General features: G+C 39.9%; 1 long non-coding RNA gene across 1 annotated transcript; it reads left to right on the top strand.

Annotated features, from left to right (window-relative positions):
• Positions 1-606: 606 nt before the first annotated feature.
• On the top strand, positions 607-22,160 carry LOC122673522. Its single transcript, XR_006334707.1, has 3 exons — positions 607-689; positions 15,288-15,292; positions 22,082-22,160. It is a non-coding gene; the product is annotated as an uncharacterized LOC122673522 (long non-coding RNA).
• The last annotated feature ends 312 nt before the right edge of the window (positions 22,161-22,472 follow it).

Below are 22,472 nucleotides of genomic sequence, written 5' to 3'. Positions count from 1 at the left end.
AGTCCTGGGCTGCAACTAAAGCTCAGTTGCTATTTGCAGGGTGACCTAGGATGGTCCTTGGTCTGTGTGGATTTTAAGAGCCTGGGAGGTCTAGATCTGCTTTCAAATAAAAGAGAAGCAGGGGGTGCCTGATGAGGTTCACTGTAAATATGCTTTCCCATTCGCCTTTTCTCATTGTATTCCTTCAGTGCCCAAGCTCTAAAGGTAGGGCACTTGGTTTATATTTGGAGGTTTTGCATATGATTTTAAAAAGATCAGGTACCGAATGTGCTGAAAACATCTTACCTATGACATAGATTTAGACAAGCTCATACAAGTAAACTTTGGTAGCAGTTGTTTCAGATGATGATAATGGGGATGATACTAAAAAAATAATACCAGTAGCTGCTATTTATTGGCTAGACAATGTACTAGATGTAAGGCATTATCTCAATTTTATTATTGTTGTTATTATTTTATTATTACAACAATAATAATTGTTCGCAAATAATTGGTTGCTAAGTCATGTCCAACTCTTTATGAGCCCATGGATTGCAGCAAGCCAGGCCCCCCTGTCCCCTACTGTCTCCCAGAGTTTACTCAAATTCACGTCCATTGAGTCGGTGATGCTATCTTAACCATCTCATCCTCTGCCACCCCCTTCTCCTTTTGTCTTCAGTCTTTCCCAGCATCAGGGTCTTTTCCAGTGAGTCAGCTCTTCAGGTGGCCTAAGCATTGGAGCTTCATAAAGGAAAGTAAAATCAAAGAGACTAGTAGTTTTCAAAAGGTGACACAGCCAGTGGATGTTTACCAGTCTCTAAAGCCCAGCCTCCTCCACCTGTAGTAGCATCATTTTATTTCCCATCAACCATCCACTTACAAATTTCTGCTGGGAAATGCCTTCACCCCTCTCAAAATTTAGATACCTTGTCATCTCCTTTATGTGCCTTTCTCTACTGCTCACTAGTCAATTCCTGTTTATATAAATTGCCTTTGTTGACTTCTGGGTATTAGGTTACTTGCTGTTGTTCTAATTTATGCCCTTTCAAGATGCAGCCACAGAATAGAAAAGACCTTGCAAAGCTCATGCATTTCCAGATGAGTTTATAAATAGAAGCAACATAATCCAGTTTCTTGAAATAGACACCAAGAGAGAGGCCATTTTCAGGCCTCTTTCGCCTTGACCGGTCACTTCTTATTGTGTCCTCATTGATGAGTTGAAAGTAATTGATCCCCACTGTCTTTTGATAGTTTACTGAGTGCTGTTTGCTATAAAGAGAATCCTGTTAGCTTCTGCCCATTCATCTCTTTTTAGTTGCAGGATAAAGTCACACTAACAGTTTGCAAAAAGACTGTGGAATGGATTTCAGTTCAGTCGCTCAGTCGTGTCTGACTCTTTGCGACCCCATGAATCGCAGAATGCCAGGCCTTCTGGTTTTATTTAATTCAACAAACATAAGCAAATGATTAGTTAGTTTTTAAGTGTAAAATACCATAGAGCACATTTATAGCTTGAGGTCATATTTAACTCAACAGTAGTGATAATAGTAATTCAGTGCAGTTTTAGACTGAGTCATTCAATAACAGATAAAATGTGCACTTAAAAACTAGCAATCATTAAGTCCCAACTACTTTTTTAAAAAGTCAAAACAAGACCTTTTCTAGCATTTCCTGGCTTATTCTCCATCTGCAATTTGTGCAGTGTATATTCTTTACCCCCTTCCACTCAAAAGTTATTGGTTGGGAATTCATGTGAGGAAGATAAAGGAATTTTCAGTCTTCTGATTGGCTTCCTTATTGATCTTGATGAATTATATTAAGGGGACCATGGCAGCAGAAAAAGTAAGGGCTTTGGTGGTAAATAGACTTGGGTTGGATTCCTAGTCCATATCTTACTGTTCCTTCATCTCTAAAAAATAGACATAAGAATGCCAACCTTTTGTGGTTATTGTAAGGGTTAAGTGGGATGAGATATGTAAACAGCTAGACCAGCGTGTGTGTGTATGGCACTCTATGTATATATATGTTGCTTGTTATAGATGTCATCTTTCATTTCCCAATATGAAAGATGACATCTATGTCACTGCTCACCTTTCCTGGTTCTAAAGAAGCTTGAGTCTCATAGTCATATGAGAAAAGAGGTTCCATAGTCAGAATTCAGACTTCCAGTTCTATGTCTACTGCTTACTTGCTTTTTCAGCCTAGAGCAAGTATTTTGAGTCTCCAATTTTTTATATCTGTAAACTACTGATAATAGTAGCGCCTGTTCTCTAGGGTTGGTTTTACATGAGATAGTATATACAAAAGGTCTAACACATAAGAAACACTTAATGCAAGTTTAATATTAACATTACTAATGGGAAAGATGATATTCAAAATGACCCATCCTTACAATAAGAAATAATGACCTCTCATGTGACAAGTACAATTCCAAACTTGTTGGCATATTGAGTGTAGGACTTTAACAATGTCATCTTTTAGGATTTGAAATAGCTCAGCTGGAATTCCATCATCTCCACTAGCTTTGTTCATAATAATGTTTCCTAAGGTCCACTTGACTTCACAGTCCAGGATGTTGGGCTCTAGGTGAATTATCACACCATCGTGGTTATCCAGGACATTGAGACCTTTTCTATATAGTTCATCTGTGTATTCTTCCCACCTCTTCCTCATCTATTCTGCTTTTGCTTTGCCCATACCATTTCTGTCCTTTATTGTGCCCATTTTTGCATGAAATATTACCTTGATATCTCTAATTTTCTTGAGGAGATCTCTAGATTTTATTGTTTATTTCTTTGCATTGTTCTTGCATTAAATCATACAGCTCCCTCAATAACCTGATGAGGTAGGTGATGTTATTTATAAACATGCCCATTTTCAAGATGGAAAAATTGAGGCCAACAGAGAGTAACTTTCCCAAAGGCTCACAGCTAGGAAGTGATAGAACTGGCATTTGAATTCTGGCTGCTGAGTTTCAGGGTCCATATTCCTAATCATTTGCTGTATTGTATCTACCTCACATGTTATTTTGTAACAGCTCAGTGTGATAGGTAGGTAGGGAATATATGTGTCACCATTTCTTATTTTATAATGAAGAAACCAAGTATCTAATGGATCAAGCTTGGTGAAACTGCTCCTCTCAATCCATGAAACAAAAAAAGCCAAACCTTCCTTTGAGGTCCCCAAAGACCACTAAGAATTCCTGACCCCCTATTTTCTGAGCATATGGGGAAGAATGGGAAAAAATGACTTAATTGAATGTCTTATTTTAAAAATTAACCCAGATGAGCATTTTATTCTATAATGTAATGTTTGTTTGAATATAAAAATTATACTTAAAATTTCTTTGTGCTTGAGTATAATGGAAACTCCAGGAAGATGTGTCATGTTTTTCCGAGGAATTTTGTGTCTCCTGGTTTGAGAAGTTAGCCCTAAATATAATGATAGTGATGCCAAATCATAAAAACTCTTGGGCATTAGTAAGACTCTATATAACTTAACATCAGCATTTGGGGACCTCTTTTTTATGCTATAAAGATGTCACCTAATGGTGTGTATAGCATGGTGTGTAAGAGCCAAGATAAGCAAATTATCCTGGCAGCTATCCTGGTGAAGAAAGACTTCTTTCACTGAACTCTTGAATCCATACATTGATTGCTGAGAAAAACAACTACCAGCTCAAGTGGAGTCATTGCTCAAGGCATCACTCATGGTGAGTGAAAGAGCTCAGGAATCGGTGAGCACACTCTGCCGTCACATCTGCTCCTGCCCTCATCCTGGCTGTTTCAGTTGTGCCAGATAATTGGGTTCCTTTGAGTGCTGTTCGCTTCCTCATACTTGCCACCTTTGCACCTATTAGCCCCTTGCCTTGCAGCATCTTTGCCAACTTCAGAATCCAGCGTATATTAATACAGACTTTTTAACCCCAAAACACTGAGTAAATTCAAATGATTCCTAGTGGAGAAGAGCATGATGGTGGTGATTTAATAAGTCAGTGTAACCAGTGTTTATTGACTATTTGTTGTGTCAAACATTATAGACATTATAGATCTGGAGCCTATAAGCTTTAAATTCAGTTTAATAAATAACTATGAAGTATATGTTCAATCAGTGAGTTCATTAGGTTTTGGGAAAACAAGCATGAGCAAGATGTTTTCCTTTATTTGGAAAACCTTATAGATTGTCAAGGGAACCCAACATACCAACAGAACCCACATTAAAGTGATAAATGTTAATACCAGATAAGGGCGTGATAAGCTCTGTTTGGTTGGATAGCATCACCGACTCGATGGACATGAATTTGAGCAGACTCCAGAAGATAGTGAAGAACAGGAAAGCCTGGCATGCTGTAGTTCATGGGGTCACAAAGAATCAGACACAATTTAACAACTGAAAAACCACCACCACAACAAAAGCTCTGTGTGGGGCCGAGTGGATGAAAGACCTAAGAAAACTCTATCATAGGCAGATACAAGGACTGGACCACCAAAGAGAAAATACAAGCTTGCCGTGCAGAAGTGATGAAGAGGACATCCCAGAGAGAGAAAAGAGCATGAGCATCCTGCAGTTCGGTGCAGGACTCAGGAAACGGTTTTGTCAGGAATTATACAAAACGGTTGGAAAGGAGGTGGAAGAGTGCAGGTCATGACTTGATGTTGTGATTATACTTCCACGTCTGTGGTCCACAGGTGGTTGCTGCTGCATCTTCAAGGTTAGACACTGGACCACAGTGGATGGAGTACAACTGATAAATAGTCATATCTATAGAGCTTACTTGTCCACTGTGCCTCTGTTCTTCATTTACTTTTGAGTCTTGCATTTCTAACTCTTACTGTCCGATCCTCCACTGTCTGTACAACCATAGCCACAGATGATGTAACTGGTGTGCAGAGGACGTGATATATTGTTTTTAGCTTTCTGTCTTCCAACACAGGGTGAGAAGAACATAAAAAGAGGTGGAAATGGATGCTAAGACTCAATACATAATATCCCATTCACAGAATTTACAAAATCTCTTTATACAAAGGAAGTGCCTTTTATGCATCAGTCACAAAGGACTGAGAATATTAAGATGAATAACTTGTGGACCCTGGGTTCAGGCTGTTCCCTTTGTCAGCATAGGAAAAGATGGTTTGAAAGACCATGGTGCTAAATGAGGACAGAAATTGAAAAGCTTTATTTACAGGAAATGATTCAAACAAAGGAGCTGGTTTGGAGGTCACTAGTAGAATTTACTCTTCCATCACCAGTGCACCAACAAAACCCCTCCTCTGTCTTCAAGAATCAGAGATCTAAACACATCCGTGGTCAGAGAAGCTCTAGGTCATAAAAAGCAAAAGTATTAGAAAGTGTAATCAGGGAGTACTTAATCTAATTTAAATGGAACTCTCCAGCTACTTGCAGAGAAATGTTCTGTTTAATGCCAGGAAGCCTGTTTGGCAGATTGTAATGTCGCAAGTAGTGAGAAAACATAAGTCACCTTGAGAACCAATTGAATATAATCAATGATTAATGGCAAATTTGTGGTCCCTTTAATGACCAGAGCTAAATCAAATCAGATTGAACCATAAATTTGGATGCTCTCTGAAATTGGGTCATGTAAAAGTAAGCTTTATGAAGAAGAAAAATCAATTTTGTAATACTACTACAAGCAGAGTCATAACTCACAGCCTGGAGTTTTTTATTTGAGGAGTTTTGACTATCCATTTTACATATTAGCATATATTTAATTGGAATGGCAAAGCTGTTTAGATGTAATCTCAAAGGGTTTAGTCAACAGCCATACATTTTCTTTTGGTTGATTTTATTTCAGCCACATGCACTAAAATCAGCATGGATTCAATACTTAAGAGTAGAGATGCTTTAATTATCATTTTAATGAAAGAGATAAGGAAGTAGACTAGCTTAGTTTGCAGTACTCAGGCCTGCTTGAAATTAGTTGAATGGTTTCAGGTCCTCCAGAAGTCTGATGACATCTCTCATCAGGATGAACTGAGAAAAATTGTAATCATGTTTTGAAAAGTATGTGATCGATCTCAGGATTTATTACCTGTATTGGTAGTATCTTTGAGGCTGTGGTGTCTATTTGTAGCTGAAATTTAGGAGTAAACAAAAATGGCCCTTTATTGTATCATCAGCCAGTTCAGAAGAGAGTGGGGATGCTGGATTTGGGGAAATAGGAATTTGCAGCAAATGCACCCCTCTGCTGCATGGTTTGATTTCACCCAGAACAGTTGCAGTACTCCTGGTCTCACTAATGCCCATGTGCACCCTAAAATGCTTTTCTGGAGACTGCTGTAGGCACAGACAGCAGAGAAAAAGGACAGATTACCTGTCTGTCCTCTTCTTGGTTCAGCACCAAGAGTCAGAGGCTAAGAGAAGAGTCAGCACAAGGATTAGGCCATCAAGAGCAAACTGGAGACGAAGAAGGGGGACCTTGGGTGGCTGAGGGCAGACATACCCAAGCTGCAGTCATTCTTCATCTGTCATTGTAGCAAATGATGTAGTGAAAAACTTACCCCCTTTCAGTCAATCAAAGGTGATAACCAGTGACTGACATTTGATTGAAATCTTAAGGTTGTGGTCTTAGGACCACTATAATTAAAGCTCATTCAGTAGAGGGAGAATGGGGTTGTAAGGCATCTTTGTTAACAGCAAAGATAGTTATGTTATAGAGAAAACAGCCTTCAGCTTTCCGAGCTAAATAATGGCACCCCTGCAGATGGGTTGCCATAGCATGAGATACCGGCATTCACCAAATTGCTCTCACCCCCAAAACTAGAGTAATTCTTGGCACTTTTCTCCTTCCCACACTCGTCATCTGTCATTACCATCCTATGGAGGCGCCCTTCAACCTGTTTCAGTGTGCTGTCCTTCTGATGCGTTGCTATCACCCTCATCCTAGACAGTGGACTACTGTCACCATCCGTGGGACACTTCAGGGACTCTTTCCTTGTCTCTCTTCTTGTACCAAAACCAAAACTTAAAGTAAAAATCTGATAATGTTCCTTCTAAAACCCCTCCAAAGATTTCCAGTCTCCAGTAAAACAAAATCAAAGACTTCAGCGTGCCTGTATGCTTCCCATGACTTGTCCCGCTTACCTCTTCCAATGCCAATTCCTATTTCTCTCCACCTCATATGGACTCCCTCACATTCATTCATTGAGCATGACCAGTATGTTCCCCACTCAGAGCCCTTGCACTTGTTTGTCCCTCTTCTTGAAATATTGTCACCCCAATAATGTTCTATTATTCATGTCTCTGCTCAGAAGAGATCTCCCCAGAAAAGCCTTCCCCAATCTCCTATTCAGTCCCCTACCCCACTACACTCAGAATTATTTCCTTACTCTGCTTTTATTAAACATTATGACATGTAAATAACTGATTTGACACTGTATCTTTTTTATTTAGCACTTTTCCTTATCACTCATAATCTCCTTGGGAATAATGACTTCATCTTCCTCATCTAGAATAGTACATGTCACGCAGTAAAAAAATAAATGTTTATGGAGTAATTTTGAATAAAGAAATGTATGAATTTTCACTTAAAATGAAGCCTGTTTCATGTTGTATGTTAACTGCCAGGATTCTCATAGGCAATCAAGTTTCAGAACCATGACTTAGATAATATAGCAAGAAGGGCAATGTATTACATAATCTACCAACATAATTTAATCATTCTGGTTGTTCCAGTTGTACTGAAGAGGCTCCTCTGTGTTTTAACTTCACCATGGAGATTTACAATAGCTAGTTTATGTTCATGAAGACACAGGACATTATCCACACATAGATATGCTTTGATCCACTTTAGTCTATTTTAAAAAATTAAATATTTTCCAGATTTGTCTTTTATTTTTTTCCAACTCCAAATATGAGAGATTCTTTAATTCCAGGTCCAATATTGAACAGTATTAAATCTTTCCTTCCTTTCTTCTTGGAGTAGTACCTTAAGTGTTCTTTCTGTTGTAGACAGCTTAAAATAGAGTTACACAGAAGATCACAGCAGCAATAAACTTGAAAAGGATTCTAACCATGGCATAAAAGGAAAAGCACAGTTCAGAGGAAAACTGCCAGAACATGGAAGAGAATTTACTTTCTACAGAGAGATATTTTTGGAACTTTCTATGGCACTGTTTGGGGGATTTGACTGCCTGGCAAAATCCATCATGCCACAGAAAATTTATCATTCTCAGAGATAGAAGACAAAGATACTTGCATGAGGTGATTTTAAGATTCTAAACATCCTTTGTTAGTTATTATTTTTTCTTAAAAATTATTTTCACTTTGTATTTAGGCAGTAAATACAAGAACCAACATTTCAATACTATGTTGGTGGGAGGAAAGGAAAGCTGGAAATTAAACTAGGAGCCTTAGATTTAAATGATTTGCTCCTCTACTTAAAGCTACGTGAACTAGACTGTTCAATATGGTGAACAGAGATGCTTGTTTGTCACCATACTGCTTGCCCCTTCTTCCTGGGAACACAGCCCTTAGTAGCTTGTTCTGAATGGCCATGTGACCACAGTTTTTGCTGTATTAATTTTCTAGTGTGGGTGTAACACAGTACCACAGACTGGGTGGCTTAAGCAACAGAAATGTATTTTCCTACAATTCTGAAGTCTAGAAGTTCAAGATCAACGTGTTGTCAAGTTTGGTTTTTATAAAACCCCTCTCCTTGGCTTACAGAGAGTCATCTTTCCCCTTCCTGTGTCTTCATGCCATCTTTCCTAAATGTGTCTCTTTGTCCAGATTTCCTCTTCCTGTAAGTTTGTTAGTCATATCGGGTTAGGGTGCATCCTAATGACCTTGTTATAATTTAAAGTCACATTTTGGCTGCTATCAAAAAGTCTATAAACAATAAATGCTGAAGAGGGTTCAGAGAAAAAGGAACCCTCTTACACTGTTGGTGGGAATGCAAACTAGTACAGCCGCTATGGAGAACAGTGTGAAGATTCTTTAAAAAACTGGAGATAGAACTGCCATATGACCCAGCAATCCCACTGCTGGGCATACACACCGAGGAAACCAGATCTGAAAGAGACACGTGCACCCCAATGTTCATCTCAGCACTGTTTATAATAGCCAGGACATGGAAGCAACCTAGATGTCCATTGGCAGATGAATGGATAAGAAAGCTGTGGTACGTATACACAATGTAATATTACTCAGCTATTAAAAAGAATGCATTTGAATCAGTTCTAATGAGGTGGATGAAACCAGAGCCTATTATACAGAGCAAAGTAACTCAGAAAGAAAAACACCAATATAGTATATTAACGCATATATATGGAATTTAGAAAGATGGTAATGATGACCCTATATGCGAAACAGCAAAAGAGACACAGATGTAGAGAACAAGCTTTTGGACTCTGTGGGAGAAGGTGAGGGTGGGATGATTTGAGAGAATAGCATTGAAACGTGTATTATCATATGTGAAATAGGTCGCCAGTCCAGGTTTGATGCATGAAGCAGGGTGCTCAGGGCTGGTGAACTGGGATGACCCTGAGGGATGGGATGGGGAGGGAGGTGAGAGGGAGGGTCGGGATGGGGAACACATGTACACCCATGGCTGATTCATGTCAATGTATGGCAAAAACCACCACAATTTTGTAAAGCAATTAGCCTCCAATTAAAATAAATTTTAAAAAAGTCACATTCTGAGATACTGAGGGTTAGGACTTCAGCATATGAATTTTGGGAGGGATGCAGTTCAGCCCATAATATTCACCAATGACAAGCAGAAGGAATTGTGTGAAACTTTCATCTCACCCAAATCAAAAAGATGCTTACCCTAGACTTGCTTCCTCTTTTCCCTTCACTGCCTAGAAACAGCCGTGTATAAGATCACATTAAAGGCCCACTTGGGTTGGGGACTTGGTTACAGGAATTGCCGAGATGTCTCCATTCTCACTTTGTAATATGCTGGAAAGAGAAATAGTCTTGAATTATTTGACATCATCCCCCCGATGTCTGTTGTTATAGTAACTCATTGTTGACCCTAACGTATTTAACTGTTTTGTCTAAGCCCAGCTTTTCTCATCTCAAAAGATGGAAATAAGGAACTTGCTCAGACTATTGTGATGAGAGGTTAAGTTTATGTATGAAAGTGCCCAACATTGCAATGAAGCTAATATTATAGTGGGAATGATTTTCTGCATTCTACTTGGAGAAGATCCCCATTGTGTTTAATGGTTGTAAAATTGCTTTTTAAGTTAAAAACTATCTTTCAGATTTAAGGATTTAATTTTATTAACCCATTCACCTCTAAACTCTGATTATTGAATTTAGTGACAGGCTTCAAGAGGTCTTTGAAAGCTGAATTTTTAGCATGTGTGGTTATTTTTCTTCTTCAGAGGGTTCATTGGCTTCATAAGATTCTCCAGTGCATTTCTGATTAACAGTCCCTGAATGGTGTATCTTATCAGGGTGGATAAAATCCAGGGTCTCTGAGGGACTGGCCCAAAGGTGGTGCTAGCGGATAACACTATAACCCTAGAGAACAAGAATGGAAGGACCGGTACTGGAAGGGGATGATAGGAGTTGAGGGAAAGTCTCACAAAATCATTAGGATCCTAAAAACAGAGGTTAGAAAAGGAGGAAGGTAGAGACAGAGGGATGGATAGATTCTCGGGAAACTTCTGTGACTTCCCATCTTTGCCTCAGGGTTTACCTGTCCCAGTGATCCTCAGTCTGGCCTCCCCTCATTTATGTGCTAGGTATCATTAAAAAGATGCTATGAAAGGAATCTAGAGATTTTCTAGTTCAACATCCCCTTGTGTAGACTGAGACCTATAGAACTGAGACCCTGGGAAAACATGGAAAAGTTGTAGCTAAGATCACACAGTTAGTCAACATAACCAGGCTAGAATCTGGCTCAGCTATGCTTGGTCCACCATGCTACATCCATTTCAATGTCATTCCCAAAGGAATGAACAATCCCCTGGGTCCCTCCAGTAGGAGAACAGCAGGACTCTGCCTCTCACTTTCTCCTCTTTTACATCCTCCAATATTTCCTCCATCTTTATTTTCTGTTTTTACCAAAGTTAAACATGTCTAGAATTTGAAGAGTCAACCAGTGCTACGCAAGGTTGGTTATAAACCACAGCAGCTCCTACCTTCCTTTCCTCCATTCCTTTTTCTTCCTCTTTTAGCTGATTATTTTGGTATTATTATTCAGTTCTCTCAGAACCAAATTACTTCTTTTCCCCCCAATTTTGGGCATTGTCTGTTGACTTCCCTTTTGAAAGATGAGGTTTCAGCACTCTTTTTCTCCTCACTGCTTTTCACCATACATTCACACTCTTCTTCTTCCCTATCTTCCCAATACACTGGAATTTTTGTTATATCAATATACCATCATTGCCCTATCATAACTCGAGCTATAAAATGTGGCAATCAAGAGCATGGAATCTGGAGCCAAATGCCTGTGTTCAAAAATCCACCTTATATCCTTTACTAGCTGTGTGACCTTGGACAAGTGACCGAATTCTGTGTGCTGGAGTTGTCTTTGCTGTACAATGGGGAAATATCAATGCTGGTACTCAGTTCACAAGTTTGATATGAGAATTAAGTGAATTAACCTAGACAGTTTTTAAAATCATGATTGCACTTGAAAGTAATATGTAAATATTTGCTTCAGAACTGAGACTTGTAACATATGATTACTTTTTTTCCCTACAGATTGTTTCCCCTGGAGTTAATATTTGTCTTTTTTCATATGAGTAATTTAGCCCCAGATCTTCAAAGTTGTCTACATCTTCCCTTAAAGTGTTCAGATGCATCTCATTGGCTGTTGATTGCATCATCCTTAGAAGTCTCTCTGGGAATTCTGGTACTACTCCAGTGTGGGCTGGTCACTTTCCACGCCTGTATCACAGCTGTCATATTGGGATCCCATTTCACTTTTGTCCTGGGGATTCTTTTAGCTGCTGTCAGTTTGGACTGCTTGTTTCCTATATGCCATGTCTTTTAACTTTCTCTTTAGGAAGAGTACATACGAGAGAAACTTAGGAGTTCCTATTTATGTCATGTATGCCAAGCTGCTTCAGTCATGTCCAACTCTGTATGATGCTATGGATTGCAGCCTACCAGACTCCTCTGTCCATGAGATTCTCCAGGCAAGAATATTGGGGTGGGTTGCCATTTCCTACTCCAGGGGATCTTCCTGACCCAGGAATCGAACCTGTGTCTCTTGTGTCTCCTGCACTGGCAGGCAGGTTCTTTACCACTGGCACCACCTGGGAAGTCATTCATGTCATAAAATGTTTTCATTCTAATCTCATTCTTGATAGATAGTTTCGTACACTTAGATTCTGTCTTGAAAATAATTTCCATCCAGAATTTTGAAGACATTCCTTAATTGCTTTTTAAGTGCTACTTTTGAGAAATCAAAGTCTTCTGATTCTCATAGTTTTGTGTGTGAGAGAGATCTACTTATTTTGTCCAGAATCTCACAGGATTTTTCCCCCCAGGTATTTTAAAATATGATAATGTGTTCGTGCTTTGGTGTAAGTTTCTTTTTTTAATCCATTGTTCTGGGAACTGATAGATGCTTTCAGTATATAAACCCAAATATTTCCTTGAGTTCTAAGATATAATCTTGATGTATGCATATGCATATGTATGAATGTGCTTGTTTTGATGATTTTATTTCCTCTGTTTTCTCTGTTCTCTCTTCCTGAAAATCCAGTTATTCAGACATGGGAGCACTTAGCTTGCCCTCTAATTTTCTAAGTTTTTTGGCTTGTTTTTTGGGAGTCTTTTGACTTTATAAATATTATTTATTCAAGCCATCATATTTTAAATTTCCAAGTACTCTTTTGGTCCCTGTTGCTCTGTTTCATTAAATTCTGTTCTTGGTTCCTGGTTACAGTATTATTTGTTCCTCATGGACAGACTGGTTTCCACAAAGCCATGTCTATCAAAGCCAAATTCATCACATTTCACTTGAAGGATGAAAGGCTGACTGCAAGCATTCCGATAGCTGAGAGGAAGGAATAGAAAAGGGACCCATCATCCACTGTGCACAACAAATCCATGTGGTCCTCCTGTTTTCATGGTGGTACCGTGAACTTCATTTTTACCTGGTATCTTCCACTCTAGGGATTTTTTTTTTGTCATCTCCAAAAAATAAAACTCCAGACTTTGCTGAGGTAGGGGAGGGTAGATACCTAGCAGCCCAGATTGGGGAAAGAGATCCAATAGCTTCATAAATGTATTTTACATCAGCTTTCATTTTTATCCCATGGTTCATCTCCACACTTGGAGATAATTGATAGTGCCAGTTCCTGGCCCTTTGGGAGTTGTTTTGTGATTATTGTCTTGTTTCCCACCTGTTTTTCTCTTCTGTAGATGAGAAACACTTAGGTGTTAGTTTTTTCTTTCCTGTTGTTAGAGTGGAGCTTTAGGAGAAAGCAAAAGTGAGTATGAAACTACTTCCTTGGAATAGAAAACTGTGATCATCCTTTGTGAGTAAATTTACCTCTATAGAGGGATCAGAATCATTTCTACCTAGATTTACCCAGAGGTCAGGCATTCACTCTTTATGTGACTTAGTGAATGTTTTTTTCATCTTTTCTTTCCTAATATATAGTAGGGGATAATATCCATATATCAGGATATCTGAGACGATCAAAGGAGGTACGGTATGCAAAGTTCTTAGCAGTGTCTGGTCCATATTAGTCACTCAGCAAACATTAACCTCTTCAAATCCTTTAGAATGAGACCACAAAACAATTTTTAAAAGACAGATGTCCTTTAAAGGACCTATAAACTCTTCCTTTAAGGGAAGCATTCCTCTTCCCCTTTTCTAATGATAACCTTAAGGACTTATTTCCTGTAGGGTGCGTTTGTAATTTCCTTGGTTTTGTCTCATCACAACAAAAATTTGAAGTGATAGACCAATGTTACAGCTCAGTTTTATTTAGAAAGTAAAGGAAAATAAATCCTGGAGGCGTGAAGGCATGCCAACCCAGACCCTAAAGATGTGAAGAGAAGAGAGGCCCACAGACCAATTTTGACTCCTCTTTTTATATGTTTTTTCTCCTCCCCCTGGGTCTGCCCAGAAGCACAAGCTGGAATCAAGATTGCCGGGAGAAATATCAATAACCTCAAATATGCAGATGACAGCATCCTTATGGCAGAAAGTGAAGAGGAACTAAAAAGCCTCTTGATGAAAGTGAAAGAAGAGAGTGAAAAAGTTGGCTTAAAGCTCAACATTCAGAAAACTAAGATCATGGCATCTGGTCCCATCACTTCATGGGAAATAGATGGGGAGACAGTGGAAACAGTGTCAGACTTTATTTTTGGGGGCTCCAAAATCACTGCAGATGGTGACTGCAGTCATGAAATTAAAAGACGCTTACTCCTTGGAAGGAAAGTTATGACCAACGTAGGCAGCATATTAAAAAGCAGAGACATTACTTTGCCAACAAAGGTCCGTCTGGTCAAGGCTATGGTTTTTCCAGTGGTCATGTATGGATGTGAGAGTTGGACTGTGAAGAAAGCTGAGCACCGAAAAATTGATGCTTTTGAACTGTGGTGTTGGAGAAGACTCTTGAGAGTCCCTTGGACTGCAAGGAGATCCAACCAGTCCATCCTAAAGGAGATCAGCCCTGGGTGTTCATTGGAAGGACTGATGCTGAAGCTGAAACTCCAGTACTTTGGCCACCTCATGTGAAGAGCTGACTCATTAGAAAAGACCCTGATGTTGGGAGGGATTGGGGGCAGGAGGAGAAGGGGACGACAGAGGATGAGATGGCTGGATGGCATCACCGACTCGATGGGCATGAGTTTGAGTAAACTCCGGAGTTGGTGATGGACAGGGAGGCCTGGTGTGCTGCGATTCATGGGGTCGCAAAGAGTCGGACACGACTGAGTGACTGAACTGAACTGAACTGAACTGAAGTGACCTGGGTCTGCCCTGTGTAAACTGGGCTAATCAAGAGTGCTGTCTGTTTTGCTTGAGGTCCTCACTCCGGTCCTCAGACCTTCCTTTGTTCTATTTTCATGGGCTTTTCTCTCCTTTGGTTTTTAGCCACCGCCATTTTGAACTCCTTTTTCCTCTTCTAACTACCTAACATTTCCCAAAGCTGCCAGAATTACTAAGTTTATAGTGTGCTTCCATATTCAATTCAGTGTCGGGACAACTTTTTTATTTATACCTGCTTTGTACGTATTAGGATCCTCACTATTTGTCGTGCAGCAAGGCTAAGTAAGGGCTCCCCAGGTGGTACTAGTGGTAGAGAACCTGCCTGCCAGTGCAGGAGATGAGGGTTCGATCCCTGGGTCGGGACGATCCCCCAGAGAAGGGAATGTCTACCCACTCTGGTATTCTGGAAAATCCCATGGACAGGGGAGCCTGGCAGGCTACAGTCCATAGGGTCACACAGAGCCAGACTCGACTGAAACGACTTAGCATGCACGCACGCATGCATGCAAGGCTAAGTAAAATGCGGGCCCAACCTCAGAGACCTCATAACAGAAAGCTTGAAATGGAGAGTTTATTGTTTGGAACAGGCTTTTTCAAATTCCAAATGGGCTAATAAAGACTCTATTAGGAAAACATAGACTCCCTCCTGGGAAACAAGAGGCTGTGAAGCAGCCTGTATTTACATGCTGTTGGAGAGTTGGTACATTTGTTTTGACTTTCTCTAATTAAATTGTAAAGATTTTTTTCTTCAGGTGAAGGATTCTATTTCCTTTCCTCTATTTTACACATTCTGGCTGGTGTAGGGATTTTGAATATCCTTGTTTCCCATCATCATCTTAGTCGCTCAGTCATGTCTGACTCTTTGTGACCCCATGGACTTTGGCCCGCCCAGCTCCTCTCTCCATGGGATGCTCCCGGCAGGAATACTGGAGTGGGTTGCCGTATTTCCTCCAGGGGATCTTCCCAAACCAGGGATTGACCTGGGTCAAGCACACTGCAGGTAGATTCTTTACCATCTGAGCCTCCAGGGAAGCACGTCATAGGTCCAACAAGATGCCAAGAGCCAACGTTCAGATCTGTTCTCTGAAATTCCCACTTGCCATCATCCTGTCTGAAGCATTGTCTCTGCATAGCTCTTCCTTTGTGTTCTTTTAGGGCCCCTCACCTCTTTTGACCTTGATAAAAATGATGCTTTTTTATTTTTCCCGCAGCTGGATGCCTCGGAGTTCCTCCAGTGAATACATTCATGTGACCATGACAGCAGAGAATATCTTTGTGAATCCAGAGGACCGACTGACCAGGTAAGAATCAGGTCCTCCCCACTAGGCCCTGAATACATTTTATTGACGAACTTGAATTTTTGACACCAGAAATCATGTTCACACATGTTTATACTTAAGAGTGTTAACTCCTGTTTAATTGCAACAGTATAATAGGTAAGTGGCATACTCAGGATTTTCCAAGCTGAATCTGGTAGATTGGATTATTGGGCTTGACTTCCCTTCTCCTCTTTGTGTAATAGCTGTATTCTACATCCATGTGCCTTCCTAGGCATGGTGGGTGGCATGTATGTTCCTAAACTTTGTTTGGGCTTGGCCACAGGAACATTAGTGGATATATAAAATTACATGGATGGAGGAGCCTCTTAGGCTACAGTCCATGGGGTCTCTGAGAGTCGGACACGACTGAGTGATTACACTTTCACTTCATATGATATAGTCAGGATCTGGAAATCTGCTACACAGTTGGCTTAGTCTCCTGGGTTTCTGCTCTTCCCATGAGGAGGAGGTATTGCAGGAAGCTCTCCTTTTTTTTTTTTTTTTTTTTCTTTTTTTTTTTTTTTTTTTATTAGTTGGAGGCTAATTACTTCACAACATTTCAGTGGGTTTTGTCATACATTGATATGAATCAGCCATAGATTTACACGTATTCCCCATCCCGATCCCCCCTCCCACCTCCCTCTCCACCCGATTCCTCTGGGTCTTCCCAGTGCATCAGGCCGGAGCACTTGTCCTGGGCTTAGTCACTCTGGTTGACATGCAGACTCCCAGACTGACATGAAAGCAGCTCAGCTGACTTGCGGATGCATAAGTGAGAAATTGATGTTTGTTATAAATTTTTGAGTTTCGTGTTATTGTAAGTTCTGTGATGCACCGTTATTGAAAACATTGCAGGCTAAGGCTAATAAACCTTTCTGATAATATGTATTTTCAGTTGCTAACATGGCTGATAATGTGGATTTACCCCTCAGAAGGTCTCTGTGTTACATACGATCAAAGTACTATGGCTTTCCCTGACATTGTTTTTGAATGATGACCATATTGAATGCCTTTCTTATTAATGTCTTCTTTCTCTACTGATCTCTAAGTTCTATGAAGTCAACAATTATATCTGATTTATTTCTTATTATATCCCAGTGACTGTCATGATTCCTAACACACAGAAAGTACTCAGTTAATATTAATTAAATGAATGAGTAAATAAAAATGTAGGAAAGCTATGTATTCCCCCATAAGGAAAATGAACATAAAAATGTACATGAAAACTGGCCTGGAATATGTAGGGGCACATAAGATTTTATGAGCGATTCCTAGGCTGAAACGTCAGAACTCATGATCAAGATAATGTAGAAGCATTTCAGACAGCAGAGGCTGAAAGGCCCCTACATTTTGCTCTGGTATTTTAGGAATGGATGTCTATACACATTGGCAAGACTCAGGAATTTTCCAGGGGACAGGCGATTTGGCCAGATGAGTCAGTTTTCTGGTCATGCTGGGTATCCTTCTGTGTGTTATTTCATCTTTCAGTCATCAAGTCAGCTAAGGGATAGAACAGGAATAAAAGGCAAAGGACGCAAAGGTCACTTTTCTAGGACCTAGAAGAAGGGATAAAATATGACTGGAAAAAGTTAACAGTATCTACCCGCAGTCAGCCATGTAGATGATGTAATGCATTATATATGGTGAGTGTGAAGCTGAGGGCCAGGAACAGAAGGGAGAAGAGTAACAGGCAGGTCTTTCTTTGAGAGTATTTGTGTCTATACAGAAAATGGCAGAATGTCCTCATTCTTACTTTTCAGGGTGTGCCTCTTCGAAGCAGGCTCTTCCCAGTCACATTGGGAATACAGAGGCAGCTCAGCAGATTGACTGGGATTTATGCTAGGACCATTTGTGAGAATTAAATCCATTTAAACTTGGATGGAGGCGATTTCATGTGTGGCTGGCCCTGTGGAAATGGAGAGATAATTTTAAGTGTGGGTGGGATGGGGTTGGGGGTGGGAATTCACAGGGAAGATGAGTGAGCTACAGGCCAATGAGTGCTTTCTTTCTGAAGTCATTTTTTAACTATGCAATTTGTGGTGAGTCATTTGCTTTTTTGTTTTATGAGTCTCAGAATGAGCTGGCTGGTGGTTTGATTTTGACTTCCATGGTTGGGAGTCTTATGATTTCTCTACTTTTAGGTCCTTCATTGTTGCTCTCTGGGTGACTTGTGTGAAGCCAACAAAAGCGCTAGGGCAGAGGTAAAATAGATGCACACACTGAAACAGGAAGATACGGTCTGTTCCTCCTGGTGTGATTTTAGACAAGATACTTGTTTTCTCCAGGCAATGCCTTTCCCGGCCCTTGAGATTATAGCCCTCATTACTTATATACCTTGTTCCGGTTGAGATGATTCTTGACACCATAGGTCCATGGGAACCCAGCCATTTGTTGAATGGAGGTGACTGAGACATTCAAGCTCATTTATAATTTTAAACTCTTAGCAAGCAAAAAAAAAAAAAAAAACCCCACACCTTTTCCTTTTATCTCAAACAAAGAGTGAGAAAATTTATGGAATTGGCTGATATTCCAGCAGTCTGTAGGCGTCAGTGTTGTATTTCATTATGAACAATGGATTAAAAGTGATATTAAGAACAGTCTTTAATACTGGACCCAAGCTCCCAACTCCACAAGCTTACCCACATTTTGTTAAGTTTATAAGATATTTGTATTTATCACTGGAAAAATTCCCCAAATGTTTTACATAATAACATCTCATTTAAATTCAGTGCTTGACCTTAGGAGGAGGAAAAATTATAAATTTTCCATCAGTCAGTTTTCCAGATACTAAGGAATATATTGTAGTACTAACTAAAAAAAAAAAATCATGGAAATCTTTTAAAACTGCTTCAAGTGCATTTTTGCCTTATTGGACAGACTGTTGAATACAAGTTATTCTTTCCTTCACAACCCATCATTATTCTTATGTTCATAATTATCATAATGGACCATAAAAGAGCGTGGGTTTCTTCTGCCTGTATTACTGATTATCAGCTCTGTTTTCCTTCCTATGTATACTTTTGCAGCTAGTTTCATATATTTAGGAAATGTCAGATGAGCAAGTTTAGAATGGTATATAAATTAAGAGTTAATAGGGTATGAATTGATTTATAATAGGAACTTTAGAATGCTTCTCATTATCTGTTAGAACTTTGCTATTTACTTTTTGATTTTCCAAAGTCATGTTCTTGGTATGTGAAGTTTGCATATGTATATATTCCAATGTATATATGTACATACAAGTGCATGTGTGCTCATGTGTGTGCCTGTGTATTGGAATCCAACATGGCATATGGTCATTTTATTAACAAACAGACCTTGACCAAACCCTGATAGTACTCCATTATAACTGTGTGACCTTGGGCAAGTTTCTTGTTCTCAACCTCACTTTCCTCAATGTTTAAATGGGAATAGGGATATTTATAGCACCTAGGACAGTATTGGAGACATGGCATTGTAAAAATATTAATTCCTTTTCTGCTCTTCTTTATAAGAATAGATGGTCTAGTCTTTTCATCGTGTATCTATTGTCAAAGTCAGTGTTACTAAAAATATTGAACTTGTTTCCAAGTATAATTAAAAGTGGCACAGTGATTTCTTTAATTCAGTAATTTTCTGCCAGTTCATTTGGAAAGCTTTGTCCAAGAATTGCAAATACATGGTGTATATGCCACCTTTTTTCTCCCATAACTGATAATGATTCTCTTTTCCACTGAACCTCAAAGTCTTTCTCAACACAGCGCCAGCTTATCCAACCAGTCCACCAGAACTGGCACATAGGATGAAACCTAAATCCTTGATTTAGTCACTAGATTGATGATTTCCAAAATCATAATAATTTTCATTGGTAAAAAAAAAAAAGCAGGCGAATTGAAAAGTAGACAGAACTTCCCCTAATGTGTTAGTGGGTAGTGACTAGAGAAAACTCAGGACCTGTTTTGGAAAGAAATTCTTCACAGCAGACAGAGGACGTGAAGGTCTGAACATTTCTCATTACTCCAGTCAGCATCCTCAGTCACAAGGCCAAGAAAATAAGCTTGCTCAGCCCTGGCGCTGGTAGCAAGTCCCTCAGCTATTCTTATCAGCCCTTCATCTGGAAGGTAGTCCTGTTCTCACATTCATCTCACAACTTAAATGTCTTTTGTTTTTTGGGGGGTTCTGTTATTTCAGAGATAATATTTTTTATCTTTCAGTCCAATCTAGTGACCATGTATTAAACACCTGCTTCTGCTAAGTCGCTTCAGTCGTGTCCGACTCTGTGCGACCCCATAGACGGCAGCCCACCAGGCTCCCCGGTCCCTGGGATTCTCCAGGCAAGAACACTGGAGTGGGTTGCCATTTCCTTCTCCAATGCATGGAAGTGAAAGTGAAGTCGCTCAGTCGTGTCTGACTCTTCGCGACCCCATGGACTGCAGCTCCCAAGCTCCTCCGTCCATGGGATTTTCCAGGCAAGAGTACTGGACTGGGGTGCCATTGCCTTCTCCAATTAAACACCTACTATGTGTCAATTCATTCTGTATCCTTGAGGCTATCTCAGCACTGGAGGTGCTAAAATGTAGGTGGAGATGTGTACCTGCTGACACATTGACCCTGTCCACTTTGATATTTCCATGAGAGAGGAAGAGCAGTCATCCTTCCCAGAATTTATTATCTTGTCTTTTTACCCTGTTCCTACTGTCAAACTAATTACTGCTAGAAATATTGAACTTATTTGCTATTATAATTAAAAATGGTGACGTGATTTATTTAATTATTTTCTGCCAGTTTGTTTGCACTGCTTAGTCCAAGAATTGTAAATACAAGGTATATTTGCCACCTGTTTTTTTTTTCTCTTTTTTGAGTTAATAGCCATCTAGATGGTTGACTTCCTAATGAGAGTGAATGGAAAAGGCTAACTCTTAGCTGTTACAAAATGTTTGCTGACTTACACCATCTTCATGAGCACTGTTCCCTTTAAAGCGTCAGTCAGCTCCAGAACCTAAGCAGACTCTCTTGGATCTGCAGTGTGCCCTTGCAGAAATGAGTTCTGTAGCTCTTCCTTTTGGACTGATCTTCGAATTTATTTGGAAAGCCTGTTATTTCCAGGGAGTGAGCTAAGCACTGTGATACAGAGGAAAACGAGATCTCTGACTGCCTGAGCAGCTCACAGACCAGGGAGGGCCCTGACATGTAAATGAGTAATTAGCATAAAATGGAGCATAAATGAAGCATAAATTGACACTGGATGGATGATCTGACACTCATCAGGTAAAGATAGAAACGGGATAAGGGCATTTCAGGGGAAGGGATTTCAGAAGGAGACAGCAAGTCAGTAAGCATCAAGAGCAATTTATAAAGTAACAGGGTCGTGAATTATCTGCTGTGCCAGTACTTGTGGAGTCAGAGGAGGGAAGATAGAGGAATGAGTCAAAATGGAATTGGAACAGAGGTTCAAGTCATGAGACATGTTGAAGTTCATGTCAGAGCATTTTCATTTTAACCGTAGGTAAGGAAGCCGCTCCAAAAATCAGTCTGGGGATTACTTGGTGTTGATGGTCAGCATTTGAGCATATCTGTATCACTTCAGCTAAATGATGTTAAGCTGGTTCTTCTACCATCCCCATTTTACAGGTTATAAAACTAAACCTTAATTTAGAAAGATTCAGTTCAGTTCAGTCACTCAGTTGTGTCTGACTCTTTGTGACTCCGTGGACTGCAGCATTCCAGGCTTCCCTGTCCATCACCAACTCCTGGAACTTACTCAAACTCATGTCCATAGAGTCAGTGAGGCCATCCAACCATCTCATCCTCTGTTATCCCCTTCTCCACCTGCCTTCAATCTTTCCCAGCATCAGCGTCTTTTCCAATGAGTCAGTTCTTTGCATCAGTTGGCCAAAGTATTGGAGCTTCAGCATAAGTCCTTCAAATTAATATTCAGGGTTGATTTCCTTTAGGATTGACTCGTTGGATCGCCTTGCTAGTCCAAGAAACTCTCAAGAGTCTTCTCCAACACCACAGTTCAAAAGCATCAATTCTTTGGTGTTCAGCTTTCTTTATGGTCCAACTCTTACATCCATACATGACTAATGGAAAAACCATAGCTTTGACTATACTGACCTTCGTTGGCAAAGTAATGTTTCTGCTTTTTAATATGCAGTCTAGGTTTGCCATAGTTTTCTTCCAAGGAGCAAGCATCTTAGAAAGTGAAAGTGAAAGTTGCTCAGTCATGTCCAACTCTTTGCAACCCCATGGACTATATAGTCTGT

Source organism: Cervus elaphus, chromosome 17 (assembly GCF_910594005.1).
Source record: "Cervus elaphus chromosome 17, mCerEla1.1, whole genome shotgun sequence".
Classification (NCBI taxonomy): domain Eukaryota; kingdom Metazoa; phylum Chordata; class Mammalia; order Artiodactyla; family Cervidae; genus Cervus; species Cervus elaphus.
Note: the sequence above shows the minus strand (reverse complement) of the source record. Positions and strands in the feature narration are given on the sequence as shown.